The 13,543-nt window shown below is 36.4% G+C and overlaps 1 protein-coding gene across 9 annotated transcripts in view; it reads left to right on the top strand.

Annotated features, from left to right (window-relative positions):
- Window positions 1–13,543, top strand: part of CTNNA2 (catenin alpha 2) — a 1,148,556-nt gene that overhangs the window by 58,387 nt on the left and 1,076,626 nt on the right. The gene's annotated exons all lie outside the window — the stretch shown is intronic.

Raw genomic sequence — 13,543 nt, 5'->3', positions numbered from 1 at the left:
TCAGCCTCTAAATTCTCTGAATGGAGACAGAGGAAAAGTGCCTAGCTGCCTACAATTTGTTTAAACAGAAATTGATGACAAGATTATACAAATTCTGGAAAAAATAAAACATTACCCAGCATTTCACGTCTACAATTTGAATATTATTGCTGCTAATTATACTATAAAAGTAATTTTAACTTTAACATTTATAGAAACACATGTGTAGCATGAAAAGAAATGCTTCGGATATATATTGTATTTCTAGCCACATTCATGCAATTATGCAAATGTGAAACTTGCTCTGTTGAACAGCATGACGTCACTTTACTTTTTATTAGTTTGAAAGATTATATCTAGATAAATTGGAGTTAGGTGTTAAAAAAAGCTGAGTTTTTGATGCTAAACTTGTACATATGTGTGCTTGTCTCTGTGTGTGTCTGTGTGTGACAGAGAAAAAGAGAAAAGAATACTAGCAAAAATTATTTTTTATATATTGCTGTTTTCTAAGATATGAATGTGAATATAAAATATGCAAATAATGTATTCACTGTCATAACCAAGAAGGTGTGTATTCATGGTATAGTACATTGAGTATGATAGGTAAAGTATAAACCTGGCTGACATGATCCAATGTGTGATTCATCATATTTTACAGATAATGTTTTGTTAGGCATTTGGCAAAAGGAAAACACATAATAATAAAGATGTATCTATATTCCTTCATTCTCTCAATACTATTTTCTCTTTGAAGTGTATATGATAAATTTATAAATACCTATACTTACATTAAAAATGTATTTATTCTGTATAATTTATGATCGGATTCAGGGTTTTTTGATCTGAATAGACAACCACTGAGCTCTAGGTAATGGCCCTTTGTCTCCTTAGGACAAAAATTGACTTTTCAAAAACAAAAGATTTGTTGTATATGTGATAATTAGGAGACTGCACTATAGTTGATTCTCTTTCAAGTTTCCTATATAGGGAAAGGCATATTAACACTACTTAGATTGCATCCCTTTCTCTCAACATCATGGTTAGTCTCCAATGGGCTGCTGTCTCCACATGTAGGAGTTTGGGTGGGGCAGGGTCCACATTTGGTCAAAACAACATTATTTTACACATGTGAAAAGCAGACATGTATTTTATGCTAATTATGCAAATATAATTATTTTCCATGTATAATCTATGAATGTTTGGAAAATCCTCTGCAAATGTGGAAAATGTTTTGAATTACACACTGTTCTTTAAGCTAACTAATAATTATGTTATTTGGAACTTACCAAGTATACTAGTACAGCATGTATTTAGTTTTCATTAATTTGGAGAAAACATACTTTGCTACGTTATACATTTGTCATTCAAAGTCATTATAACAAATGACATTAAAGGCTAGATTGCCGGTATGTTAATGGTCCCAGGGTACACTGTTTGATGGCATAGGGCCTAGTCACTGCTCTTTTCCATCCTCATAATGGGGACCATCTCCAGTATGCATTGTTGGAGCCCAGTGTGACCTGAGGGCACCAATGGGTGCCCAGAAGACAGCACAAGAAGCATTCCTTTTCTACGATCCCTCTTTGACGTGCCACATATGGGTTGTGTATCACCTACTTCCACCATTACCAAAATAGGGATGTAGCTGCCTTTGTTATAGGGAAGTGATAAAAACCACATGCTGACCTAACATTATAAAGAATGTACTACTAAATTTAATTGTATTCTTTTTCTTATATACTTTTAAAGATTTTTAATATATATTATTTTAAAAATTATTTTTAAAATTTTTAAAATTTAAATTAATATTAATTGTAAAAGTATATTATATTGTTTTAAAGATTTTTAAAATAAATGTCAATGGGAAACTCAGATCCTAACTCTGTGCTACTTAATATTCCATGATATAACTACATGTTAGTGAAAGACTGTCTCTAAAAGGTGAACTAATAATAGTCACTGCTTATTGATATATTTTGATAGAGGTTCCTTAGAAGACAGAATATTTTAATCTGGTAGTGGTGAAGATGATTGAGTTTTCTTTTTAAATGGAGGGGCTGACACATTCTCAGCTTATTTTAGAAATCCTATTTTGGGGACCATGCAGAATTGCCTTGATTTACATGGCATACAAATGAAGTTAATGCAAACCTTTTCACACCAGTGTAGTTTATAACACCTTCGTAGTACACATTAAAGTTTTTAAAATTGGTGAATTCACACTTTTTTCTCATGTGTGCCTAAACTTGGTTTATAATGTGTGGCAAAGAGTAGAAAGAATGTATGTCATAGTTTGCTGTTTCTGAAGTTATGCTGTATTCTGAAGTTATTTTTCTTCTTCTTTCTCTCTGGGTTTCAAGCTTCATGCTAGCGCTATTAATAGCTATTAGCATATAGGTCCTGCAGTCCTTTCAGGTATTTATTTCAGTTGAGTTATTTTAACTAAGCACTGTTTTATTTACTTGCTTTCTGTTTATTTTCTGCCTCTCCCATTGAAATAGTAAACTTCATAAGGTTATGGACTTGTAGTAATCATAAAGATTATAACAGAACATACTGAAATATAAATCTTTATTGTTGGGCAGTTGGGGAGAGCTAGGATTTAAGTGAGGGAATGACTTGATTGGATTTACTTGTTAATTTTGGAGATGATCTTGATGGTCTGGTGGTGGTGGTGTAGGACTTTCTCCTTAGTTCAGCTAAAAGCTGGGTTGTCACACGGCCATGAAATCTTTGGCTTGCAGACATTTTGAAGGGTGAGAAAATGGAATTTATTGGGTAAAAAGAAAAAAAAAAAACAGCTGGTTTCCTGCCTCTCAGGTTGAATCCTAGGTACTACCCACCAAAAGGCAGGGTCAGACTCCTCCGCACTGCAAATGGATGAACTTTCTAAGGCTCCACCCCTTATTCTCCAGGGACCCCTTTATACTTGGCTGTCTCAGTGGGAGCATGTCTGGGCAGGAAGAAGACTAGAAAGTTGAAGCAGAGATGATGGCCTGATTGAAGTTATTGGTGGTAGGTTGGAAACTCGTAGAAATATTTAAGCAATTATTCAGGAGGTAGACAGAATCCTTGAGGCTTGGTGTATTAATCATGTTAGTGGTGAGTGAAAGAAGAGTCAAGGTTATTCTCAGGCTTTGTATAATTGTTGAAGTCATACAAGAGGAGAAATGGTTATTTTGGATAGTAAACAAATAATTCAGTTACAAATGACCTCAGCTGTGTTTTGGTTTGTTGATGCATAATAGTTATTGAAACCATAGTAAGAGAGATTTTCCAGGAAAAATATAGACAGAATAGGGGATTAAGACTAGAACTCTGAGATAATTAACATTTGTAGAATAAGCAATTGAAACAAAGCCCAAGAAGACAAAGGAGCAGCCATAAATATATACAGTAAACCAGGTGAGCGGGGTGCCGTGAGAAGGATTCCAGAAGTCTGTGGGCAACGGCACCAGATCATACAGGAGAAGCAAATAGGAAAAGAAGGAAAAGACAGCTATTAAACATTTACTGAAACAACATTTGTCTAGGGTCTGTTATGTGAATGTGGTCTTCAAACAGTTCCATAATGCCAGCTACCAGCTTTCAAATGATTTCATGAAGAAGAGTTGCCAGGATTAATTCCTGATAACCAAATCCAGATTGTGCCTTCTGACCTTTTCCAACTTTTAAAATTAGAAGCTGCAAAGAAAGACCTTTCCTGTTTTGCAGGAGCAAAATAAATACAAGATGCTTTTCTTTATTTAGATCCAAATGCATAATTTATAGAAAAAAACTCTTTGTTATGAAAAATGATTTCATTTAGAGAAAAATGGAAATTTCCTTAATGTTGCCAAACAAAGTGGCTTTCCACTACATTTTCAGGGAAGTCAAATCTATTGCATATTGAAATTGTATATTGAGATGCAGATACCCAAAAGATGAAATGCTGATGCACTCAGCTGGTTTCTTTCATTTTACTTTCTTGTTTCTAGCTGGGCATGTAGGTAGGCAGACAGTCATATGAGATAGTTATGGTTATTTGAATGAAAGAAAATACAATACTTTTCATAAAATTATGAAAAAGTACAACCAGAAAAACTGTAGGAAAAAAATGAAAGTTCAATTATAGAATTATTTTCTTTTTTTGATACTCAGTTTCAATTTATATATGCCTAGTGTGAAAAGCCGTTTTGAGTTAGACTCTATTTTGAAATTGAATCCTACTTTAACTTCTTGTTGCTAGAATTCCTTCTAGATTTACAATTCTTATTAACACTACATGTTAAAACAGAAATGGTATCTTTATGATTTAATCAATGAAACTCATGATAAAATATCAAATGTTCAACGTTGACAGGAATGTAAGTGAAAACAAGATACTAGACTCAACAAATACATATGTGGGTAAACATATAGAGAAAGTATAACACATTCAATAAAGTAGTTACTTTAAAATCTGCCACTGAGAAAGTAAATGATTTTCTTGGTAGAAGAGAAAATTAAGTTGAAAGAAGGAAATTTAAGTACTTAAGTATCTTAACAAGGAACTCAAAGAGCTTTGCGATGCATGGGGACAATTTAATGAAGTCCTGGGGCTCCTTTGTTGTTGTTGTTGAAGTTGTTACCATTTGTAGTGGGATCTCTTTGCCTCATGGATTTCATCTTTTCTTCAAAAGATGCAATTTCCTTTGATTTTTAAAATAAATCTTAATCTGGCACTTTTAGCTATTTGTAATATATTTTGTTTATTTCCACATTTACTAGATTTGTGACTTAATGTGACTAATGCTGAGTAGTCTCTTTGACTTCACCTGAGTAAGCCTTTTGGATTCACATTTTATGCCACTGCTCCAACAGGAAGATCTTTCTACCTAGAATATCCCTCCCTTGTTTTTATTTAATATATCTGCCCAAATATGCAAGGGCCAACTCAACTATTATTCCTTTGTATAGCTTCACCTCTCATCCCAGTCAAAATGAGTTACAGCTTCCTCTTTATGCTGGTTTGGTGACCCTTCCTCACCATGGAAACAGAAGCAGTAATGTTAGGTGAGTTTTCTGGAGTTGCAGCCTGAGACTGGATGGGTATTGCTTGTGTTGAGACCACAGGAGGTAGAGACAAGGTGTATTTATATTCCACAATACTGCATAGTGGGAAGAAGCCAAAATCAGATAATGACTCATTAACCTGAATGGTTAAGCTTTCAGGGACTATCCAAATTGGAGCCTCCAATCAGGAACAAATGGTTTGAAATTGAGGGAGAAAGATGGTACCTGAAGACAAATTACTGAGCCAGAGAAGACTGGAATATTTTTAGAGAATACCTGCAGACTTGGCAGGGGAGAAGGTAGACATTGAAGACCTTGAACACAAGAGGACACCAAATCTTTGCTTAATTCATCATATAACCCCTATTGCAGTATTTCATTATGGATAGTAGGTTGGTAAATTTTTATCTCATCTGGTCTGTTGAAAATGTCTTCAAAGTCATGTTTTCAGTGTTCTCTTCTTTCTATCTATTCCCCACTTAGTATAACATCTGGCACATCATAAGTGCTAAATAAATATTTTTGGAGTTATTCTTACTATATAAATTTACAGCTAAGTCTTATTCTGAACTGTACTTCCCTGTACATGTCCCCAGTAAAATTTAGCCATCGATTTTTTCAATTTATAAAAGTACCTTCAGGCTGGACATGGTGGCTCACATATGTAATCCCAGCACTTTGGGAGGTCCAGGTAAGTGGATCACTTGAGGTGAGGAGTTCAAGACCAGCCTGGCCAACATGGTGAAATCCTATCTCTACTAAAAATAGAAAAATTAGCTGGTAGTGGTGGCATGCACCCATAATCCCAGCTACTCAGGAGGCTGAGGTAGGAAATTGAAACTGGGAGGCAAGGTTTCAGTGAGGCAAGATCGTGCCACTGCACTCCAGCCTGGGTGACAGAGCAAGACTCTCTCTCTCAAAAAAAGTAAAAGGAAATTACCTTGAGGTTTATAATTAAATAATTCATAATGAAATAAAAATAATATTTCATTATTGAGTAAATATTGAAACCATTTTGTATTTAAATATCACAGGCACCCTGGGATCAGGAGTTTGAGACCAGCCTGTGCAACATGGCAAAACCCTGTCTCTACAAAAAAAAAAAAAAATTAGCTGGGCATGGTGGCATGTGCCCATAGTTCCAGCCACTCTGGAGGCTGATGCCAGAGGATTTCTTGAGCCCAGGAGGTAACGACTGCAGTGAGGTGAGATCGTGCACCTGTACTCCAGCTTGGGTTACAGAGCAAGACCCTGTCTCAAAAAAACAAAAAATGCCATAATATTAATTTTTCTCATTTTTATATGAAGAACTCTAATCGTTCATTGATTATTTTTTTAAAATCACTTCTTACTATGTCTTGAGAATTTTACAGAAAACACTATTATGACTTCTTTCACCAGCCAGAAGAGAAAGCATGATTGTGTTAGGTAACGTGACAAGTGAATGCACAGTGCATTACAGCAGTCCTTGTGGGAGAAGCTGTTCTCTCGGAGAGGTTAAGGAGGCCATTTTAGCTAAGTAGAAGAATGAACTGGGTCTGCCAGGGAGTCTTCAGGTATGCATGCATGGGGCTATGAGAGAGTGCTTCAGCAGCTGAATGTCCTGAGGACTGAGAAAAGGTGGAAGAGAGGTGACAGGTCATTAAGGCATGCCATACTTAACAGTTCGAGTGTTATTCTTTGCCTTGAGCCGCACTGAAGTATATATGAAGGAATTCAGGTGCATTTCTTTTATTCTTCACTGCTTTACCTTCTACTTAATTTTCCATTTCTCAACTCCCAAGTGCTAGTAGGATCTGCCAAGTCTTACCGCATCAAACCACTCAGCAGCAATGTAGGACTTGAAGCCAGTGCCACAAATGTAACTACCAAAGTCACTTAAATGCGGTATTTGCACTGGAAACTTACTTTCCCTATTTAATAAGTCCTTTGGCAGATTTGAATTCAGTGTCAGATTTAAAACATATGTAAGCTTTAGTTTTTTAAGTAAGATAAATATAAAATATTACAAATACTTTCTATGTCAAATCTCTTTGAGAATTGAATGTATTGATATTTATTGTAGAAAGACCTCAGCCATACATTCTAAAAACAAATTATAGTGCTTTCTAAATTAACATACTAAATTAAAATGTGACTGTGGTCTGTTATGACTAGTTCATTTGTGATAATGTCCTCCTGAACACAGGAAATAGAAATGATTGTGAGCAGTCCTCATAGTTCAACTGTGTTACCTTATAATATTTAGAGAATGTATTTTATATCTTGTCCCCTAAATGTCTTAAACTGGAACTTCAATGTGGGGAATAAATTTGTATCCACCTGTATCAATTATATTGCACTTATGGTAGATGGATTTCTAAGTAACCCCAAAGAAATAGATTTCTAAGTTACCCACCATAATATATTATTTCTTGAAAAGTTTTCAGGAATGTAACTCCATCACTGTCTCCAGTGGACCAGGTCAGTGTTTTATACCTCTTGCAGCCAGTTTGCTCTCTGATAATATAGCTAGCATTTCTTATGTATCTTTTGGGAAGCCTCTGAAAATCACAATCCCAGGTGTTTAGCAGGTACCCAGCAATGATTTTTTCCTTAAACATTTCTGGGATATATGATGAACCTTTTGTAAATGGGGAAAATAATTTCTTACAAATGATTGTTGTTTACAAGTTGTTGTCATCCAATTTAGATAATTGAATTAAGAACCTGTATGTGAAATTTGCTGATTGTAACCTATCAGCATAGGAGAGTATATCAAAACTTATATATCACACTAGGAATAACTGATGCTAGGTGTAGAATTCAGAGCACTTTTGTTTTGAAGAGGAAAAAAGATGAGAAACTGTGACTAAATTTTATTGGGGGTATTTAGAAAAGTATACTTTAGAATAATATTTATCTATAAATTCATAAAATGAGGATAACTTATGTGTTTACTCAAAGAAGAAAACAGATTCAAAGATCATTGTAGATTAAAACTGAGTATGAATTAGCTCTTTTCTTTTGCATGATATGTATATAGATTAAATGCTATACAGAGTTACAAATAAAATGAAATAATATACTCCTGCCCTCAGGAGACCACAGCAGAAAAAATATAAATATGTAAGATCCAAACTCTAAAGTATGTATGTTGTTCACATTCACATGCCGAAGTGATGTGCCTGCTATTGAGTTCTATGTCTGTGTGGCTCGTTGAAAAGACCAAATGTTTGCACTGTTTTATATCTGCAGTGATAACAACCCAGTTTGTTTTCTTCTGAACTTTCTCCTTGGTGTATAGCATAGAAAAATGTGGTTACTAAATCATTAGAAACACTGATTTTAGAGGATTATGTGTTATAGTATGCTACTTTATTTTTTGCCTTAAGTTATTTCAACATGGTAAAAGGAATTGGGCCTGTTTTCCTTTTCTCATTTGGAATGGTCAATAACACGTGTCTTACCTTGGAAATTGTATCTATCATTATTAAGTCACCCAAACTTTTGTGCTTGGCTCCCCACCATCCCACCCATCCGTTACAATGAATTATAATTTCAGAACAGGAAAGGGATATAGTTTATTGTCTTCTGAGATATGAATCCCCTTGAAAAGATCCCTGATATATATCCAGAGTGTGCTCCCAATACCTGGAATGGCAGGGAGCTTTCTATAAGTCCTCTCAGATCTTGCTTCCTGCTATTTTTTTTTTTTTTTTTTTTTTTTTTTTTTTTTTGTTCCTTGCTTTTTGTCCTTGCAGCTTTTAATTTGGTACTGATAATTATCATGCCTGGATGTCTGCATATAGCTTCCTAACTGATCTTTCTTCTCCATTTTTTTTCCCCCTAGAATATCTTGACACTGCATTTTAAATAAAATCCCTAGAACACTTTGGTCACATTGCTACCTTAATCAGAAAACTTCAGTAATTCCCCGTAGCCCGCACGATAAAGTCAGAACTCATTAAATTGAATTAATGTGGTCCCAACATGTCTAACTTCACCTTTTCAGATGTCTCAGCCATTTACTTGGCCTTAGTTGGTCTACTCACTTTTATTGAAATTACATTGTTTTTCTTTTTTTTTTTTTTGAGACGGAGTTTCGCTCTTGTTACCCAGGCTCTAGTGCAATGGCGCAATCTCGGCTCACCGCAACCTCCGCCTCCTGGGTTCAGGCAATTCTCCTGCCTCAGCCTCCTGCGTAGCTGGGATTACAGGCACGCACCACCGTGCCCAGCTAATTTTTTGTATTTTTAGCAGTGACGGGGTTTCACCATGTTGACCAGGATGGTCTCGATCTCTCGTGATCCACCCGCCTCGGCCTCCCAAAGTGCTGGGATTACAGGCTTGAGCCTCCGACATTGTTTTTCTTGTTCAATGCTTTTGGAGATGCTATTTCCCTTTCCTTTTCCTCCTTCACTATGACCACTTTCTTATTTTATTATTGTCTATACTTTAAGACCCTCATCAGTTTTTCTTTTTGATCGCTCCCTGCAGACTACTGCCAATACTGTCATGTCTTTGTTCTCTGAACTCCCAGGGTGCCCATTTTCAGCCTCATTGATTTGGTGCTTAATCATGAGCTAAATTGTGACAGTTTTCGTATTGTTTTATTGAACTATAGTTTATCCTTTGTATTGATGTTTAATTTTTCACACTTTTTAACTTGGCTGTCTTCCAGTAATTTTATGAGATGGCATGATAAAGCAGATGGTTTTCAAGCAGTATTCAACCAAACTCTAGTGATTTCTGAATGTCTGACTGGGGAAGGGAAAGGGCATGGACTGAGACTTGTGGTCTCCACCAGCTTCAAACAGAACATCTCTGCTTTGATTGTTGTTTTATACTGAACTTCTGCATTTGATTGTTTTTGAGAAAAAATGTTAGGCTAACGATGTTTGAAAACTATTGATGTGAAGGAGAAGAACCTGAACTTGGAGCTTTATTTCTGGCTCTGCTCCTTGTTGCCCTGGGCTTTAGTTTCCTCATATAAAAAAATTACAAGCCAGGTGCAGTGGCTCACATCTGTAATCCCAGCACTCTGGGAGGCTGAGGCAGGCAGATCACTTGAGGTCAGGAATTCAAGACCAGCCTGCCCAACATGGCAAAGCTATGTCTACTAAAAATACAAAAATTAGCTGTGCATGGTGGCACATACCTATAGTCCCATCTACTCAGGAGGCTGAGGCACTAGAATTGCTTGAACCCGAGAGGTGGAGGTTGCAGTGAACCAAGATCATGCCGCTGCACTCCAGCCTGGGCAACAGACTGAGTGAGACTTTGTTTCAAAAAAAAAAAAAAAATTACAAGGCAAGTGTATATGATCTTACATTCCTTTTATTGTAAAAGTCTGTGATGATCAGAAAACTAGCTTTATTAAAATAGAGTGACATTTATTTTTAATTTTAAATTTCTTTTTTCTGAAAAGGTTATGTTTATATAGGAAGTTGTGTTACCAAGTTGTTTGCAGTTTTTAGTTGCTGCCACAGCCAGAATGTTTCACATATGGAACATTAATTATATGATAATTAAATATGAAAAAAGCAAATTACATTTCACTTTTATCCTGATCAAAACACTCTGTATGGCATTCGCTTGCCTTTTGTTCCTCCATACCACTTATGAACTCTTCATTAGCGTCAGACTGGAAATCTTTCTCTAGTTTTTAAAACACACAGAATTTTAGAACAAAATTACTGTTGGATGTTCAAGTACTAAAAACTGTGAAGGCAAAATCTGTGTAAACCAAGAGAATACCGTTCCTTACAATGAAATTTTTTTGTCAATATCCTTTTCAAAGTAGAATGTCTCCATAAAGATAGGCAACAAGTGGCATTGCCAAGGCTGACAACACACATCTTACTGGCAAGTTTTGTTTGTTCCTAGCCTCACACCCAAAAGTAATTAAAGATATCTTCTCTATTGTCGCTACAGGAGAATTTTGTTTAAAAAGTAGGCCAGGCCGGGCGCGGTGGCTCACGCCTATAATCCCAGCACTTTGGGAGGCCGAGGCGGGTGGATCACGAGGTCAACAGATCGAGACCATCCTGGTCACCATTGTGAAACCCCATCTCTACTAAAAATACAAAAACTTAGCTGGGCATGGTGGTGCGTGCCTGTAATCCCAGCTACTAAGGAGGCTGAGGCAGGAGAATTGCCTGAACCCAGGAGGCGGAGGTCGCGGCGAGCCGAGATCGCGCCATTGCACTCCAGCCTGGGTAATTAGAGCGAAACTCCATCTCAAAAAAAAAAAAAAAAAAAAAAAAAAAAAAGCAGGCCAACTTAAAGCCTGTAAGTTATCTAAAGTCTGTACGTAAGGTAAAATTTGACTCAGAAGCCATAGTGAAACAGATGAACACCTGAACTTCAGCCGACATTAGCAGGATGCTGCTATTCAGCAGGTTTCAGCTGCAAACCGAAGTTTTGGTGTACAGATTATCTCATCACCAATGAGGGACTCACATTTCCAATAAATTAAACATAGGATCACAATTTTTTTAATTCCTGTTTTACACTTTTATTTTAGAAAACTAAACAAGAAACCATTAAAATCACAAGAAGATAATAATGAATATTTTGTGTATCACTATATAAGCTGCTTCAGGTTGTCTTAAATATTAGTATCTTTATTTCTTGGAAATTAAGGAGGATGTTTTCCGTGTCAATAGCGCTTGGGAATGGGTGGTATAAGGGCTACTCCTTTAGGTCCTGGCATTTATTACAGAAACAGTCCTCCAGGAATTTTTGGATATTTCTTAAGCAGTGTGGATTCTTTCCAGGTTTCAAGAAATAGTCTTCATTGATCAACAGCTGCACATTTCTCTCAAACAAGATTGTCTTGTTCACGAAGGCAATTATAGAGACATTGCCAAAAACCTGGTCGTTGAAAATTGTTTTAAAAATGTTCAGAGTTTCTGTAAAGTGACTCAGTCAGTCAGTCTTCTGTAAGCATCTGGTCAAATTCACTAGCAGAAACAAGGAAAAGTATTGATGTCTCACTGTGGAAGCAAAACATTCAGTCCAGTGGTTTTCTTTTTGCTCTTTGATCAGCTACATCAAACATTTTGAAAGGAACATTTTTTCTTTTTTTTTTCTTTCTACATCTATTTTAGGTTTAGGGATACATGTGCAGGTTGGTTCTGTAAGTAAATTATGTGTCACAGGGGTTTGGTGTACAGATTATCTCATCACCTGTAATAAGCATAGTACTCAAAAGGTAGATTTTTCAGTCCTCACCCCCTCCCACCCTCCACCTTCAAGAAGGCCCTTTTCTGTTCCTTTCTTTGTGTCCATGTGTACATAAAGTTTAACTACAACTTATAAGTGACAACATGTGGTATTTGGTTTTCTGTTCTTGTATTAGCTTACTTAGTGTAATGGCCTCCAGCTCAATCCATGTTGCTGCAGAGAACGTAATCTCCTTTTTGATGGCTGTGTAGTATTATGCAGTATGCATGTACCACAATTTCTTTATACAGTCTATCATTGATGGGCATTTAGTTTGATACCATGTGTTTGCTTTCATGAATAGTGCTGCAGTGAACCTACATGTGCATGTGTCTTTATGGCAGAATGATTTATATTCCTTTAGGTATATAACCCAATAATGAGATTGCTGGGTAAAATGGGAATTCTGTTTTAAGTTCTTTGAGAAGTTGCTACTTTGCTTTTCAAAATGGCTAAACTAATTTACATTCCCACCAGCTGTGTATAAGTGTTCTCTTTTCTTTGTAATGTCACTATTATTTGTTATTTTCTGACTTTTTAATAATAGTCATTCTGACTAGGGTGAGATGGTCACTTGTTGTGGTTCTGATTTGCAGTTTTTGAACGATTAGTGATGTTGACAATTTTTTCATATGCTTGTTGAATGCTTGTATGTCTTCTTCTGAGAAGTCTTGGTTCATGTCCTTTGCCCACTTTTTGGTGAAATTGTTTTTTGTTTTGGTTGTTTTTTTCTTTACGTTTGAAAGAAAGATTTTCAGTTTCAATGTTGTACTCATGAATTCTGTTGGTGGGCTTCTGGCAAGCAGAATCTTGTGATGGAATGTAATCTGGTTCTCCAAGTTTATCCATTATCACAGAAATATTTCTACATGTTCACCCAGTTGAAATATCCACCCTGGTCATAGGGATTCTGCATGCCTGCGTCTGCCCAAAACATTTTTATAGCAGAAAGATAATATAAACAAAATAAACAACCTTGAGGTTCCACCGTTTCCTGGTTTCTTGTGCCTCCTTGGGTGACAGGATGTCAAATGCCATCATATTGTCTCCACTGAGTTGGTTTCAATGCCCTCCTCAATATGAAACTTCCGTTTATCTCTACCGGCATTCTCATCCTTTTGATCACATTGCTGCAGAGTCTGAGGTGAAATTCCTCATGTGTGCACTGGACAATGTTCTGGCAATGGATGATCCACAAGGGCTTCAGGAAAGTGGAATTGCTGCTGCCTCTGTGCCCATAGCAGCATCTTCACAAGCTGCTTGATGTGGGCCTGTCTTTTCCCAGGACAGACATTTGTTCATCACTCGGATTTGCTGCTGC

Source organism: Callithrix jacchus, chromosome 14 (assembly GCF_049354715.1).
Source record: "Callithrix jacchus isolate 240 chromosome 14, calJac240_pri, whole genome shotgun sequence".
NCBI classification, from domain to species: Eukaryota; Metazoa; Chordata; class Mammalia; order Primates; family Cebidae; genus Callithrix; species Callithrix jacchus.
This window is presented reverse-complemented; position numbering and strand designations above follow the sequence as displayed.